Here is a 17,503-nt window from a genome sequence, read left to right as displayed (position 1 = left end):
TTCTTTGCAGCGACATTTTAGGAGCACATTAGCGAGCTCCAAGAACATCCAGTGCTCCTTTAGCAGCTTAATAATGCTTTTTACAACCAAGTCAGGGACACATAGCGAGGAGAACACCAGATGAGCACTTTGGAAAATGTATACATTGTGTGCCATTTGGAGGGGATTTTTCTCTTCTACATCTCTGTCTGTGAATCTATGCAAACCCACTGGAAACATTAAGCTTTTCAAAATGCAAATCATCTGTTTCTATCCTCGTTCAAATGAACTAATCTTTATGGGATTTATTATCACAATATGTGATGGCTGCCAATATGTTAGATTATTTTAAAAACAAAGGATAAGATCAGTGTTGTGCAACTTGTGATCACCAAGTCACATGCAACCCATCAGTGACAAATAGTGGGCTCGCAATGTTCCCTCTAAGCTGTGGAGTCTTGTGAGCAAAAATTCTCCTTTGTGCATCACTGGCATTAAAGTTGTGAGCTACTTGCATTAAAATTGTGAGCTACTGGCATTAAAGCTGTGAGCTACTGCATAAATTAGTGTGCTCTAGGTTATCCTTCCTGAGCTAAAAGAAAAAAAATGTGTGAGCCAGAGGCTAAAAATCTGTGAGCTAGATCACACTAACTCAGTTTAGAGGGAACACTGATGGGTTTGATCCTATAAGCTCTTTCATAGACAAAAGTGAGAGATGTCTACCAAAAAGAAAGTGTGTATCAGAGAGCATGGAACCCATGTGGACAAAAGCCATGTGGGAAAGCGATTTGATGAAGAGCAAACCAAGTGAAATCAAATGGAAGAGCTGATAGGATCCAACCCAATTGCTTTCTGGATGCTTGGTTATCTTCTTCTGTCCATAGGAGTACCAACCTCCAGAAAGAGCTGGGAGTTCTTTTGGAATTATGACTGATTACTGAGATCAATTCCCCTGGAGAAAATGGCATCTTCAGAGCACAGACTTGATGTCATCCCATCCTCCTTCCAAGGAGTTTAGCATGACATACAACATTCATTTCATTTCATTTTCAAAGCAGCTTTATGTGTCTTAGTCAAGAACTGGGTTTGCCATGTCTGTGCAGGCCCTCAGCCTAGCTCCTAGTTCTCATTTTTGTTGCTTGCAGATGCTTTGCTTGTTTCTTATCTGTATTTTTGTAAGTGTTCACAAATAACTGTTCTGCCCCGGCTAAGTATGCGTGACTGGCTTAGATTGACCAGAGAAACTTCATGTCTGAGACTGATTCCCCAGTCACCTTGTACCAGTTTCATTGCTCCTTTTCCCATGGTACTGCTGGATTCCACACAAGCTGCCCCGGGGCAGCAAGTTGCCCCGTTTCTTTTCAAATTCCCTCTGTGACAGGAAAAAACTGGTTTTCAGAGGATCCTGCCTGCTGCGGAGGGAACTTGAAAAGAGGCGGGACAACTTGCCACCCCAGGGCAGCTTGTGCAAAACCCAGCAGAAGCGCCACAGGAAAAGAGCAACAAGACCAGAACAAGGCGTGTGGAGAATTGGTCTGAGTTGGGAGTCAAATTCAGTACAGTATTGTGTCATTGTTTTGAAATCTCAGTCTTCAGCAGCTAACAGGAAATGTTTATCATTCCCCAGAAGGGTCAACAGATGCATCTTACAGTGATTCTAGCCTCCTCATTTGGTAGAATAAGTTTATACAGATGTTCCTTCACTTCTGTTTGGTGAGTCACAAGTTGTACCAGATTTTGAGCAAATTTATGGAGGAGAAGCCTTGTAATAATAGTCAAAAGGGAACCTCTGTGTTTAAAGGCAGTGTTCCTCCATTCCCAGATGCTCAAGGGCGGATGACAGGCAATGTCTTGACTACACCCAGCTTTGGCTTTCCCCATTGGTATTCAGCCAGGTAGTTGTTAGAAAGCACTAGAGTCAATGGACTTTTAATCTCACTCAGCAAAGCGGTTGTTAATAGGAAAGCTTTCATTTAGATCTAAATACTACTGTATGGAGAAACAGTGTTATAATCACTGTGATGTACTTAGGGTTGCCAGCCTCCAAGAGGAGCCTGGAGATCCCTCAGAATTACAACTGACCTCCAGACCACAAAGATCAGTTCCTCTGGAGAAAATGGCTGCTTTGGAGGGTGGACTCTATGGCATTGTACCCCACTGAGGTCCCTCACGTACTCAAACCCTGCCTTCCCCCAGGCTCCACCCCAAATTCCCTATGCAGGATTGACAAGCCCAGGTGGTATGAAATAACAGCAAAAATGTGGAAAATAACGAAAAAATCCTGAAAATACTTAACAATTCAACAATATATTTTCAATGGAAATTCAGCACTGTTACAATACAATTCATTACACTTCTACAAAAGTTCATTCTATTCTACAAAAATTCATATAACACTAATGCAATGTGCAAAGACAGAATTAAAGTTCATTAAAAAAAAACTCTCCGCTTGTGTGTGTCAGTTTCTTGACTTTAAAGCTCTCGTAGACATTCATCCGACTCTGCGGGAAGAATAAAGTGCCAGTGCGGTCCGAATTTTGAAGGCAGATGATTTAAGGTCTAGAAATTCTTTCTTCAATCTTGCAGATGTTAAATTGAAACTTTTATCAATTGTGAAATTGTTGAAAATAGTGAGTCAAAATAAGCCTCTGAGGTGATCTATAGAAGATTGCTAGGTGACCTATAGAAGATATGTCTACCAGTGGCTACTAGACATGGTGACTGAAAGTAACTTCCACCTTCAGAGGAAATAAGCTTCTGAATGCCAGCGCCAGGAGGCAACATCAGGGGAAGGGCTGATGCCCAGTTGTTGGCCTTTTAAGGAACTGGTTGGCCACTGTGTGAGACAGGATCCCGGACTAGATGGACAACTGCTCTGATCCAGCAGTGCCCTGAGCCAGTCTCTCTCTCACATGGAGTTGTGAGGTTAAAATAGAAGAAGGGGAAAAACATGTGTACCACCATGTAAGGTGGGGAAAAAATAAGAGAATATTTTGCATTTCTTTTCTTCTAATGCTTTGGAATCAGCAGCAATGACCCAGTGAGAGCTCCATTGTCAGCTGCTGGATGGCTTGCATTTATACATTTTTGCCATCTTGTAATTTACCATAGAATCTGAATATGCAGACAGTTATTTACTCTTGGCTATAATAAAAGCACCAGGAAATAAAACACAACCGCCAAACTCAGTTTGTACAAACTGTGAGAGGGAATGAAAAGCATGCCCAATTACAGTACAATGAATTATTGAATGATACTCTGGGTAAATATTCCTCAATAAGTGTTAATAATGTTGATTTTCAAACAAAAACAAATTTAAATATTATGCTCTCGGGCACTTTGTACTGTTGGAGATAAAACTAAAAGAAGCACATGACTGTTTGGGGAAATCAAATGAAATAAGCATTCAAGGGAAAAAAAGCAGCAGTCAAATAGCAACACAGCCTTATACCATCTTGCCTTTCCTAGCTGTTGAAAATTGACAAACCAGCTGAACGGGATTTTTTAAAAAAAGAATTAATCATTCAGTGGAGTTCAATAATAATGTTTAATATTTGCACATGGCCTTTTCTGAACACTCAAATCCTTAGGATTGTACAAAGACAGGCATGCATTTCTGTTAGGGTTGCCAAATCCAATTAAAGAAAAATCTGGGGACTTTGAGGGTGGAGCCAGGAGACATTGGGGGTGGAGCCAGGAACAAGGATGTGACAAGCATAATTGAACTCCAAGGGAGTTTTGGCCATCACATTTAAAGGGACAGCACGCCTTTTTAAATGCCTTTCTTCCATAGGAAATAATTAAGGATAGGGGCACCATCTTTTGGGGCTCATAGAATTGGACCCTCTGGTCCAATATTTTTGAAACTTGGGGGGTATTTTGGGGAGAGGAACTAGCTGCTATACAAAAAATCTGGTGCCTCTACCTCAAAAAATAGCCCCCCCAGAGCCCCAATACCCATGGATCAATTCCCTATTATTCTCTATGGGAATCGTTCTCCATAGGGAATAACAGAGTGCCTAGTAGACATTTCCCTCCCCCCCCCACGCTTTCTAAAGGGGGGGAGGGCCTCCATACCAGGGAATCCCCCCTCCCTGCCCCCTCCCTCTCTCACACACACACACACAAATACTTACCGTACTTGGTCTTCTTCCAGCAGAATTTGCTCGCTGTGAAAACGAAAGCAAGGCTGCACAGGAAAACAAAGGGAGGGGCCGTTCCTGTTTCCTGTGCAGCCTTAAAGGGACACATTTTAAAAATGGATCCCAAGCTGTACAACAACATGATGCCTACAGATATGTTCTCTCTCCCCCCGCCCCCAGATTTTTTAAGAGCGGGGAAGGAGGCTGAAAATTCGGGGGTCCCCCGCCAGGGCGGGAGGGTTGGGAAGCCTAATTTCAGTCCCAATAGTCGGAGATCTCCAGATGCCACCTGGAGGTTGACAGACCTAAATTCTACCCTTCAAAGCAGCCATTTTCTCCAGGGGAACTGACTCTGGTAGTTTGGAAATCTGTTGTCATTCCAAAAGATCCCCAGCCTGGAGGCTGGCAACTGATTCCAAACCCTGTCTCCCAAGAAGTTTATAAAGGCCAAATTATATGTCTGGAATTTGAATAACTGACATCCCATCTAGCTTGGGCCTTAGGTATGCTGAAGCTGAGCATAAGCAGAAAGGGTCTCATCACAGCAAAATTGTATTCTGGATTCTTTGACATTGTTCTCTTTGTGCTTTTCTTCTGTCCACTGTGGAGGCTTTTCTCCAACGCAGCAGTCACTTCCTCTGTTGCTAGCCATTCTGCGTGTCTAAGATCAATGGGAACAAAAAACAAGCCATGTTGGGCCAATGGCCCATCCTATCCAACATTCAGTGTCACACAGTGGCTAAAACCCAGGTACCATCAGGAGGTCCACCAGCAGGGCCAGAACTTCAGAAGTCCTCCTGTTGTTGCTCCCCAAGTACCAAGAAAACAGAGCATCACTTCCCAAACATATGATGCATTCACACTACACTAAATAATGTGTTTTACATCCAGAATTTTACTGTGTAAGAATATGAACTATGAAGCTGCCTTATACTGAATCAGAGCCTCGGCCCATCAAAGTCAGTATTGTCTACTCAGACTGGAAGCGGCTCTCCAGGGTCTCAAGCTGAGGTTTTTCATGCCTACTTGCCTGGATCCTTTTTAGTTAGAGATGCCAGGGATTGAACCTGGGACCTTCTGCTTACCAAGCAGATGCTCTACCACTGAGCCACTGTCCCTCCCCAAATAGCAAAACTCTGGATATAAAACACACGATTTCCCACACAGTTTACCGAGGAGCGAAGTCCCACCTCACCACGCAGCATCTGCTCGGATTTCCCACCAACTGCTCCGCGGATTCAGGAAGTGCCGCACCTTTTGCATTGCTAACGTAAACTAGGGTTTTAGCGATTTCCATTTGAGATGCAAGAGGTGCGGCACTTCCTGAATCCACGGAGCAGTTGGTGGGAAATCCGAGCAGACGCTGTGCGGTGAGGAGGGACTTCGCTCCTCGGTAAGCTGTGTGGGAAATCGCCCATTATTTAGTATAGTGTGAATGCACCAACTGTGTTTATATACCTTGTGACTAATATCCACAGATGGACCTCTGCTCTATATGTTTATCCAGTTCCCTCTTGAAGCTGTCTATGCTTGTAGCTGCCACCACTTTCAGCAGCAGGGAATTCCACATGTTAATTACTCTTCTCAAGGATGCAGAAGTTCTAGTGGCAGAGAAACAGAGAGTACTGCTACGGACAAAAGCCTCCACAGAGGCTGGAGAGCAGTCCAAGGGGAACAATCTCATAGGAGCCAAGCCCTAACGTTACATACACTTCCCATTCAGTTTCTTTCCAAAATACTGAAATTTTGAAATCCCACATCTGCTGTAGAGCAATTAGGAAGATATAAAACACTGATCTGCTAATATAATTTCCTGTATTCCCAGGCAGTGTTTCGATTTACTCAATCTATCTACTTGACATTTCAAGGAGCGGGGGGAGGAGAAGAAAGGTACAAATGGTCTTTTGGCAGAAGGAGGGCTTTTTTTTCAAGCAGGAAGACACAGGAACACAGTTCTAGCCGGCTTGGCATCAAGGGGTGTGGCCTAATATGCAAATGAGTTCCTGTTGGGCAAAAAAGCCCTGTGTAAAACAATGGTGACATCAGGGGTGTGTGGTCAAATATGCAAATGAGCTCCTGCTGGACTTTTTCTTTTAAAAAAAAGCCCTTATGGAAGGCATTTGATGTGGGACCAATCTTTGGGCAAACTATTTCAACACAATCGCATCTTACTACTGTAAAATATAAATCAGATACTTTGGAGACTGCACATATGAGTTGGAGAGCCAGCCTGGTTAGAGGGATAGTCTAAGACAGGGGTCCTCAACATAGTGCTAATGAGTTCCATGGCACCCGCTAATACCTTTCCTACTGCCCGCCAAGTATTTTTAGAAAGTGAGCCTTTTCCTAGCAATGCAGTTAATTGGCCCTTAGCAATTTTATTGGTTCTGCAGACTTTTTTTTTTTTTTAAGTTGCTTTGGCAGCAGCAGCCCTCGCAGCACAAGGATTTTCACTGTGAAAGTGAAGGTAAGCTGTGGCAGCCATTTTGTTGCAGGCTCTGCTTCCTGTGGCAACCATTTAGAGCAGCCATTTTGTGACTGTGCCCATCATGCTATCGTAGGGTTGCCAACCTTCAGGTGAGACATGGAGATCTCCTACTTTTAAAATTGATCTCCAGCTAGCAGAGATCAACTCCCCTGGAGAAAATGGCAGCTTTGAAGGGTGGACTCTATGGCATTGTACCCTGCTGAGGCCCCCCAAAACCCACCCTCTCCTGGATCTGCCCTGAAAAAATCCAGGTATTTTCCAACACAGACCTGGCAACCCTAATGCTATGTGAGAATCCCAAAGATGCCTGTAGGTTCAAAAAGGTTGGGGACCCGTCCCCTGGTCTAAGATCTGGGAGATTCAGGTTGAGATCCCAACTCTACCATTGAAGTTTGCTAGGTGACTTTGGGACAGTTACTCTCAGCCTAATCTACCTAACCTGCAAAGGACTGTGCAAGGTTTCTTTGTGAGCACACAAGTAGTTCATAGCAGGGGTGTGGACAGCAGAGCCATCAAATCCAGAAAGTTCATTTCCTATATCCTTCTGGCAGCTGTCTCTGTTTTATCTAGAATGGTCTGATTCAGAGTTCTTTCCTGCTGACTGTTTCCTTCTCTGCCTGCTTCTTTGTCCAGCCAACGTGAGGGCAAGATGTGCTCTCTACAATCATTCTCCATCTGAGCTTCCATATTTTTTTCTCTCTTTCCTACCTAGCATGACCAGAAAAGGTTTCTCTCTCTTTTCTAAAGCAACAAGCCTCATGTGAACTTTATCCCAAAGATGGTATTCCCCTTCTGCAGTACCAACCAAGCACTAAACCCCAACATCCCATAGGATGGTTATTGTGAGGATAAAATGGAAGAGGACAGAACATTGCTTTGTACTGTTATGAGGAGAAAAGCAAGGTATAAGTTGCTAGGAAATTTGGTTTATATACTGGAACTTTGTCCAGTCATTGAAGTGTGATACTGAGTGCAGTAAATAAATCTCCCAAGAACTATATATATATAAAAAGTGAACTTACAGTTATTCAAATAGATCCAGTTCACATTCAGGTTGGACTCAAAAGAGAAAGAAGCCTAATCTAAAGAGTAATTTCCATATCACAAATGGCCAGCTAGTCCAACGTCACGTGTGTGGGAGTATGAGGGCACTGGATCAACAGGAAAGACCTACACATACATGTGCGTCCATGAAAGGCCATGGAGAGAGTGAGAAGACAAAGGGAGAGAGGAGGAGGTCAGAGGGCAACTCCCAGGTTAAGAAAAAGAGAGGCATCCCATTCAAGGAGTTAACATCTATACACATTCAGAGTGATGCAGCGCCCTCCAATGTCCAGGCATGTGAAGTCGCTCACTCCAACATAAATATCTTTCAAAAGCCCCAACAAATATAAAGCCTGGCTCTGCATGGACAAAAGATCATGTATGTTGATTCAAGGCAATATTGCTTTCGAGCTGTCCTTCCTGCATTCTTAGGCATCAGATTCCATGTGGTGTGTTTTTTCTACAGAGGCGCCCAAAATGATAAAGATCTGAGTTTCCAGCACAGCTGCTAGGACTGAAGCGTCACCACTCCAGCCACGTTAAGAAACAAAGAGAGGCACACACTTCCAAAGAAAAGTTTAGAAAATATTTTCTTTCCTATTGAATATTCAAATTGTTGGTGTGAAGGTCTCCAGTCTTTATCTTGGCTTCTGTTTGCCAACTGGGCATTGATATCTGCTAATCGCTGGCTTCTCAGGGAGTTGAGTTTAAAGCGTGCTGCGCCTGCAGTGCCAAATTTACTGGGGGAGACAAAGGCGAGATTGTTTTCCTTCCCCTGGTTTGGTATTCACAGCTAAAACAAATTAGAAAGAGGCTTGGGCAGCTATCGTGAACAAGAGAATAAAAGCCAACAACAGATATAATCAAAAATACTAGGAGGGAAGCATGGAGAAAGAAAGAAAGAAAGAAAGAAAGAAAGAAAGAAAGAAAGAAAGAAAGAAAGAAAGAAAGAAAGAAAGAAAGAAAGAAAGAAAGAAAGAAAGAAAGAAAGAAAGAAAGAAAGAAAGAAAGAAAGAAAGAAAGAAAGAAAGAAAGAAAGAAAGAAAGAAAGAACTCTGGTTCAAAATCCAAGATCCACAAGTCAGATTCATAATCACAGTTTAAATAGATAGAAGTTTAGATACATTGAAGTTCAGATACATTGAGAAGTTGCAATCTGAGAGATTCATACAGAGCTAGAACTGAGTAGGTAGAGGCTACTCCCTGGTGTTTTAGATGCACAACAGTATAGGGCAGGGGTGGCCAACGGTGGCTCTCCAGATATTTTTGCCTACAACTCCCATCAACCCCAGCCAGCATGGCCAATGGCTGGAGCTGATGGGAGTTGTAGGCAAAAAACATCTGGAGAGCTACCATTGGCCACCCCTGGTATAGGGTGATAACATTCTGAGATGCTGGAGTGGACTTCAGGCTGAAAGTGAGGGTCACTTTGTTTATGTTACCTGATATAAAAACTTCATATAAATGGTCTAGAATGAGAAATTAATGAGAATGAGCTTGTACAATTGATGTTTTATAATAGCTTTGTCGTTTGTATTTCAGAACTTTGTCTGTATTAGTTTTTTCTCCATTTTTAATTAATTTCAAAAATAAACTGCATATCAATGAAGAAAACAAAAAAGAGGGGGAGTTCTAGTCTAGAATTTCAAATGCTGGGTTGTATCTAGCCAGCTTTTTCATTCAGTGTTGGTTAATTAACCTTCTTACCACAGTCCCATCCCTTGTGACTTTTGTCCATTCATAGCTCATGATCCACAGAGTAGCATTTCTGTTGGTCAAAGGCTACCCCTCTTTCTCTTTTCAGCACCTTAAAAGCACATTGTGTGATGCATGTAGGTGTGTATATCATCATCACTATGTCACTCCCAGGTTTTTTCTAGCAAATGCCAGAAACTCTATGGTAAAACCACACCAGTGATTCCTAGAGCTAACCTACATCAACCCTTCATTATTACCTGCTTTTTAAAATTCTTCTCCCAAATGTGAAAAGATGGCAAATAATTTCTTTGTAAGAAAGACGGAAATATGTTTTTGTTTTATAATGAAGTGTAGTGTGAATACAGGAGGAGTGGCAGCAACAATAATGCATTCTCTGGTATATGAACTGAACTCCAGAAATCATAAGTGATGAGGCATTCACATGCATCTATGAATTTCAAGAAGAGATGGGCACAAATTGGAAAAATTGTACTTCATGTCAATTCATGGTTAATTTGATTGCCCAAACCGGTTCATAGTTATTTGGTTTCAGACATATAGAACAGCTTTCTCATGAGTTAGAGATGCCAAACTCACCAGGAGTCTTCAGCAGGCTCTCTTCCATCCACCCTCCAAGTTTGGTGGATTTGGAATGTTCGAGTTAAAGCCCCCCAAAGCAGATGCCCCCAAGAAAGCTCAGCTTCAGCTCCCGTGACAACTAACTCTTCTCTCTTCATGCTGCAAAGTGAAAGCTGATGAGTCAGGGTGTCTGCTCCCATAAAGCAGAATAGGAACTATGTGATTGGCTCCCACAGTTGCCTATCAAGCTAAGGACAACTGCTATGAGTGTTTTTTAGGGCTCCCAGAAGTCCACTCCCAAAATTGCCTAAGAATCGATTGAATCAGTGCCAGGCGTCTGGAAAAATGAACCACAGAAAAAAAAAATCAAATGAACCACCAGGGACCAAACTGGTTCAAAATGAACCGCATATCAGAATTTGTGGATTGGTTCATGCCCCTCCCTAGTTTCAAGGCCTCACTCAGGGACCTTTGTTGAAATCTTCAATAGAAATTTAATACTTACAAAGCAACATGCAGAAAAAGACACACCAGATCAGGAACCAAAAGGATTTGCAGACTGTTCTGGCTATGAGCTGGTATTCTGACCTTTCTGTCTCTAAAGAGAAAACAAAATTTCCTTTCAAATATATTTTTGTCCTCTGAGCTACATAAATCCACTAATATGTTCCACACTTTTACCGCACCAGTCAATCTGTACTTATCAGACCTCAAAGCCCATATGCTCCTCCAGCAAAAATAGCACCTTTCTCCAGAAATGCTCTCTGCCACATGACTAGCGCCTGTAGCATTTGGTACAGCACACAGGTGAGAAAATGTGACACATCCAAAAAACACACCAGGTTTTTTTTAAAACATACTTTATGGGTTAGCTTGCTCCTTCTTTTTAATCCTATAGAAGAAAATTTAGGTTGCTAATCTGTGAAGTCAGGCTGCTTGAATGAAATTCCTGTTAGTTTGAATGGGCTTTAAGCAACCATGCTAGAAGCACAATCCTAAATGAATTCTACTGTTCTAAATCCATTGAAGTGGGCTTTGAAGGATGGAACTATGTTTAGGATGGCACTATTAAAGCTAAAGTCCTGTGCGTAATTTTCTGGAATGAGTTTCATTGGAGACAGCTGGATTTGTTTCTTAAAAAAACAACAACCACACACACACTTGGGACCATACTGCAGGTACAGCACAGGTTTCAAGCTCCAGGGCATATTAACATGTGGGGGGGGAGAGATTCTCACAGGCATGCTGCTTTCTTTGCAGTGAAAGGAACCTTTCATCTGTCAACATATTTGCAATATACTTGCAAAAATTTTATGTGGGTTAGGTAATGTTCCTTTATAAATCCAAACTACTATAAATTTAATAGAAATGAAAATGAACTGGGAAGTAATCCCTTGCCCCTTGGCCTTAAAATGCTTTTCATTTTTGCATAAAGGAAAGTACAATTTAAAATACAGCGTGACAAGGACAGGCTTGTCTTTTTCCCATCAGGGTGAGGGATCCTTCACCCTACCAGCTCCCATTTCTTACCACCACTCTTGCAGCTGGCAGGAGAACAATAATGGAGAAAATTTCCATTGGGCACCAGTGTGATGTCACTTCTAGGGAAAACAAAGAAGTGATGTCAGTCTGCTCTAGGAATTGATGGGAATGTTATAGTATCATAGAGTTTCCAGAAGGAAAAATAGCCAGTGTTTCTGGAGGTTCATAGAGACATTCCAGGCTTTCCCAGGAAGTGATGTCACCATCACCTGATGGCACCCCTCATGTCCCCCACCAATGATCAGCCTGTAGCTGGCAATCCTTATCAAAGAATACAGCAGGATATACAGACACAGAAATTGTGAAGGATGTACTGTGCTTTGAGAGCTAAACTTCATAAAAAGTGTGCCCTTCTGCATTATTCAAACAATACCAAAATGTAGGAGTGTGTATACACCTATAGATGCAAACATTCATTCATTTGTTTGTTTGTTATTGGATTTGCTTGATCACTCATCCTGACCAAAGCCAGGCTCTGGGTGATGTACAACAGATAAAACAATATGCTATCAAAATTCCAAGTAAAACATTTCAAAAGATTAAACCAATAAAACTCTAAAATCCATGATGATGCCCCCCCTAGAGTTTCAGAGCAGGGGGGATGCCAAATTGGGTATGAAGTCCATTCTATCTATTGTCCCATAAGATAAAATGGGCCCATAAGGGGGTGTCATTTTAAAATTTTGCCCCCCTCAAAAAACATATAGATCCGGTCCTGTTGCTGAGGGTACAACCTGATTCCTGCCATACCAAGAGGCTCACAAAAATAACTTAAAGTCATGGTTTTCTCCCCTCCCCCACCCCAAAAAATCCAGCCAAATGAAGACTTCTTGAGAACTTGAAAGCTTGCCTACTATCTTGTTATTTTGATTAACCTTAACAAAGAGAGCCTGTTTGGTGCAGTTGTTAAGAGCATAGACTGTAATCTGTGAGAACTGGGCTTGGTTCCCCACTCCTTCACATGCAGTCAGCTGGGTAACCTTGGGTCAGTCCCAGTTCTCTCAGAGCTCTCTCAGCCCCACCTACCTCACAGGGTGTCTGTTGTGGGAGAGGAAGGGAAGGAGATTATAAGCCACTCTGAGACTCCAAGGGAAGGGCTCTTCTTACAGGGCCTACTGTAAGCTCTTGGAGGATTGGCTATATCAGGGGTATGTGGCCTAATGCACAAAGGAGTTCTTGCTACAAAAAAAGCCCTGCCCATTTGCACAGCTTTTAGTCTGTGCCGGTCCTCAGTTGTAAGCATTACCTGTCTAACACTGACAGCCAGCTCCTGACACAAAAGACAAGCACTTCCATTAAAATGCAGAGAATGGATCCCACTCATAGTTTCTCTATCATCTTTATTGTAAATGAATACATCTCACAGGCTGACTTTTAAGAAAAGTGCATCAGCAATAAACAAAAATGCAATGCAGTCCTATGATAGGACAGGAAGAACTGTGAACTAGAAAGACATTGCAATGAATGCACCTTGGCTTTTCTCCTTTGTTGCCAACTTGGGCGATATGCAGTGCATCAAACCAAAGGCCACATGATTCATAACAGGTTTATTGTGAAGTACACAGAAGTCCGCTATCAAGGTTTTACATTCATATGTTCCGGGAAACAGCAGTGTACTACAGTGGAGTGTTTTTTAAAAGAACACTGAAAGAATACAGAGAAAAGAATATTCGGTAGGAATTATTCATTCTCTTCATTAGTGAACTGCTATGAATTTAAAATCTAGAGATGGAGCTCTCTGAAGCCTAATCCTACGAGCCAGTTCATACATTACTTTTTGAAATGCAAAACCTGTCCTGGAAACTTAAGAACATAAGAAGAGCTCAGCTGGAAGAGGGCAAGGTCATGGAGTCCAGCATCCCGTTTCCCACAGTGGCCAGCCAGATACCTCCAGGAAACCCTGAAGCTGGGCATAATAGCATGAGCTCTCACCTCTACCCCTCTTGTTGCTGCCTAAAAAATCTTATTCAGCCACAGACTGCTCTGAACATGTTTTTGTTTTTTTTTTAATGGAAGAGCATCCAATTTTGTGAGCTTTACCTGCCATCTAAACTAGTCCAATCAACAGAGGTTCTCCATTGACATCTGTGAAAATTAACTAGCCTTCCATAGCAATTTAAGAATATCCTGATATTACCCAGGGGTGGAAGAAACACCATCAGTTTTCTCAAAAGTGTTTTCCCCTTCCCTGAATAATTCCTTGAGTTTAAGCAAAAAAAAACCCTTCACATTTTCCTCAGAATATTTCTGTTGAAGAAATTTGGGGGTTGCTCTATTGGAAAATATGGCTTGCCACAGCTTGGATTTGTGTCAGATAAAAATAAAACAACATTCTTCCAGTGTAGTTCTAAGTAGAGTAACTCCCTTATAAGTCCATTAGGCATTTCCCAGCACTGTTCATTTGGCTTATGGTGGGGAAAATGACTGGAAAAGTAGGGGGACATTGGCAGTATCCAGCTGCACTGACATCACTCCCCAGAAATGACATCAGTGCGTAGCCAGGGATGCTCTAACATTTTGGCAAAACTCTATAGTTCTTCTCAAATGCCAAACAGCCCCTGGCCTTCTCTGTTCATATGCTGATGTCACTTCTGGGAGTATAGGATGTGACATTAGTGCATCACTGATGAGATCATTACATCATCAGGGAGGCCCCTATCCCAGAAAAAAGTCTTCCACTGGTTGCTGGGAGGACCTGGCAACCCTAAACCATTCAAGTCAGTAGGTTGTAATTCTGCTTAGGACTGCACTGAGACTGCAATCACACAGTCAAATCTAGTTGGAAAGTGCATTGAAAGTGGATTGAAAGTGCATTATTTAGTGTGTGTGATCGCAGCCTCAGTCATCTGCCATAACTGACTGTTGGTCCAGGGTCATGAAAATGTAGTTTGGTTCTTTAGAGATAGTACACTTTGGACTACCATGCAGGGGTTGAACAACTGAAGATGGGTATCATCATCATCATCGTTATTGTGGAAGAGGAAGGTAAAGGAGATTGTGAGCTGCTCTGAACTCTGAGATTAAGAGTGAAGGGTGGGATATAAATCCAATATAATTATCCTCCCTGAAGCATGAGACAAGCACAGCTGGCATAGAGTCCTGAATCAAAAAGAGCATGGTCAGCACCATTTTGTTCAGTTCTGGTTGCCATACTTCAAAAAGGATATGGCAGAACAGAAAATCAAGATGCAAAAGAGGGTAACTAAAATGACTGAGGTATTGTTACATTACTCCTATGAGGAAAGGCTGCAAATGGGCTTTTGAGTTTAGAAAAAAGGCAAGTGGAGGGATACGCAGTAAAGGATTTTAAAATTATGCTTGGGGTAGAACAGTGGATAGAGAGCCTTTTCTCCCTTTCCTATAATAACACAACTCAGGGACAGCCAATGAAATTGGCTCTCAGACTGAACTCTATTTACATTCCAGTTCCAAAAAAGGAGACATCAAAGACTGCAGCAACTATCAGACCAAGTCACAGTCCTCAGTTTGCAAGACCATTTTGTGTATTTTTTTTAAAATATGTGTGTATGTATGAGTGAGTGTGTATGCATTTGGAAGTCATAGCGACCTCTGGCAATTGATACCTACTGAGGGCCTGGAGGTGGCTAGTCAGGGAGGTGGCTAAATAAAGCCTTTCCCTGAATAAAGCTCCTGACTTCTGGTATTCCAAGCAGGTCTCCCATCCGAGTACTTGCCAGAGTTGACCCTGCTTAGCTTCCAAGATCTGAAGAGATCTAAAGAGATCAGGCTATCCAGGTCAGGGCAGTTCACAAGACTTGAGCAAGGCTGCTAACAACTAGATATTTTGGAGAACATTAATTCATAGGGTGGTCATAAATTGGAAGTGATTTGATCACACTTACACCTACACACATAAGTGCATACAGCAGCCAGTCAATGTATTATGAAGGTGAAGCAATGCATTACACAAAGACACCCTGCATCAACCAATATTCCTTGCAGTATACACTATCACCTGACCAAATGGCCCAGGATAGCCTGATCTCATCAGATCTCTGATAGCCAGGGTCAGCCCTGGCCAGTACTTGGATGGGAGACCATCAAGGAAGTCCACATTTGCTGTGCAGAGGCAGGCAATGGCAAACCACCTCTATTCCTTCTTGCCTTCAAACCCCTACAGGGTTGCCGTATGTCGGTTACGACTTGATGGCACTTTCCATTACCACATACATTATCCATCCATCCATCCACTCACTGGCATACGCATCACGATGACTTGCGTTTTGTTGGCTCACAAATCAACCCTAGCTGTACCAAAAGCTATTCCTGAGCCTCTCATTTCCCCTCAGTGGTATTTGTCAGATGCCCCACGCTTTGGCAACAGTAATGTGAAAGTAACCAGATCTGCATCACGAAGAAGTAAAAAGGAAGAGAAGAAGGTGCAAAAGTGCTATTTGCTTATATTTGCTATACTGTGAGCTTACTTGTAAGAGAGAAACGAATGTCTTGTGTCATAAAAATGTATCTGTCAAATGAGAAAGTCTCCAAAATACTCCGTGACTGAGAAACGTTTCAAACTTAAAAAAAAAAAAACCAACACAGTTCATCCCATTAAGTTGATAACACCCAGAAAACGCTATTTGACCCCTCCCCCCTCCGGCCGCATCAAAACAATTCACTCACACTGTATGTTTGGAGCCTGTCACCGGCATGGCTTTTAGAAAAGTGATTCATGAAGTGTATGATCATGTCAGAGTTTCCAGCGCTCCAGTTTTCATTTTGTATTTCCAATACATCTCTGCTCATAAATCTTACCTCTTGCTTTAAAAGCACGTCTGGTTACTATATGTGCCTCTGCAGTGGAAGGAGAAAGAGACTGTGCCTGTAATCAAAATTAAAATACGGGATGCAAAGAATGTCTTAGCGATGCTGATCAGTATGCTGGAATCCCATGGGAGCGCTGAAATGTCACACAGGGCGCTACTGGGTACGCTGTTCAACATTTCAAGAATCAACTTTCATTTAAACAAACCAAGTTTTAGCCCTCATAAGTGCAAAGATATCCACAAAATGTATCAGTAATCCCTGCTAAAATCTCAGAAGCCACAAAGAATCAAGTGAACCATGATAGAAACAGTTAGAAACAAGTGTGGTTTCTGTAGATTCCATTACAAAATCTCCAGGAATTTTCCAACCTAGAGCTGGCAACCATCATCACAAGTGGCCCTAATCTAGAATAGAACATAGTTATTCTGCTGGAAAGGGATGCCAGGGATATATATATGGCTGTTAGGTTCCCCAGAGGAGGAGCAGGAGGAGGCCTCAGCTAATTTGGGGGAGGCTTTCTATGGCTGTTTCCCTCCTTCTTCCTCCCTCAGCCAATCTAGGGAAGGCTTTCTTTCTCTCCTGTGCAAAGCAGTGCTTCAACCAATGGAACACCAGACTTTGAGTGGCAGTTGATGGGCCAATGGTTGATGCACAGCCCTCAGCCAATGGGAGACCTGTGTTTGGCCACCCCACAGCACTTTTGTTATAGAGAGGATTCCATATATGATTTGTTGTAGACCCATTTTTGATTGACCCAAGCTTAAGACTTGAAGAAGATCTGAGACTGGGATGCTACCAGATATCTGCCTCAGCTCTTAATGTCATTATTGCCAATCTTTGCTTTGTGTTCCAGCTATTTGTTATCGTGGTGTTACATTTTGAGAAATATATTTTTTTACTATTTGTTTGCTATTTATATTATTCATACCTGGACATTCTCCTTGATCGGGATCCAAAGTGGCTTCCATCTTCCTCCTCCTCTCTGTTTTATATTCACAACAACCCTGTGAGATAGGTTAGGCTGAGAGTGTGTGACTGGCTCAGGGTTTCCCAGCAAGCCTCCATGGCCAAGTGGGGATTTGAACCTGGGTTTTCCAGATCCTAGTCTGACACTTTAAGCATTACACCACCCTGTGGGACAAATGCAAAACCTATTTGCCCCCCATGAGCGACCTAAAAAAATATGCAAAATATGAGAAGTTATGCAAATGTGCTTGATTTGCATATCTTATTCAAGTTGCAA

This window comes from Heteronotia binoei, chromosome 7 (genome assembly GCF_032191835.1).
Source record: "Heteronotia binoei isolate CCM8104 ecotype False Entrance Well chromosome 7, APGP_CSIRO_Hbin_v1, whole genome shotgun sequence".
In the NCBI taxonomy this organism is placed as follows: domain Eukaryota; kingdom Metazoa; phylum Chordata; class Lepidosauria; order Squamata; family Gekkonidae; genus Heteronotia; species Heteronotia binoei.
Note: the sequence above shows the minus strand (reverse complement) of the source record.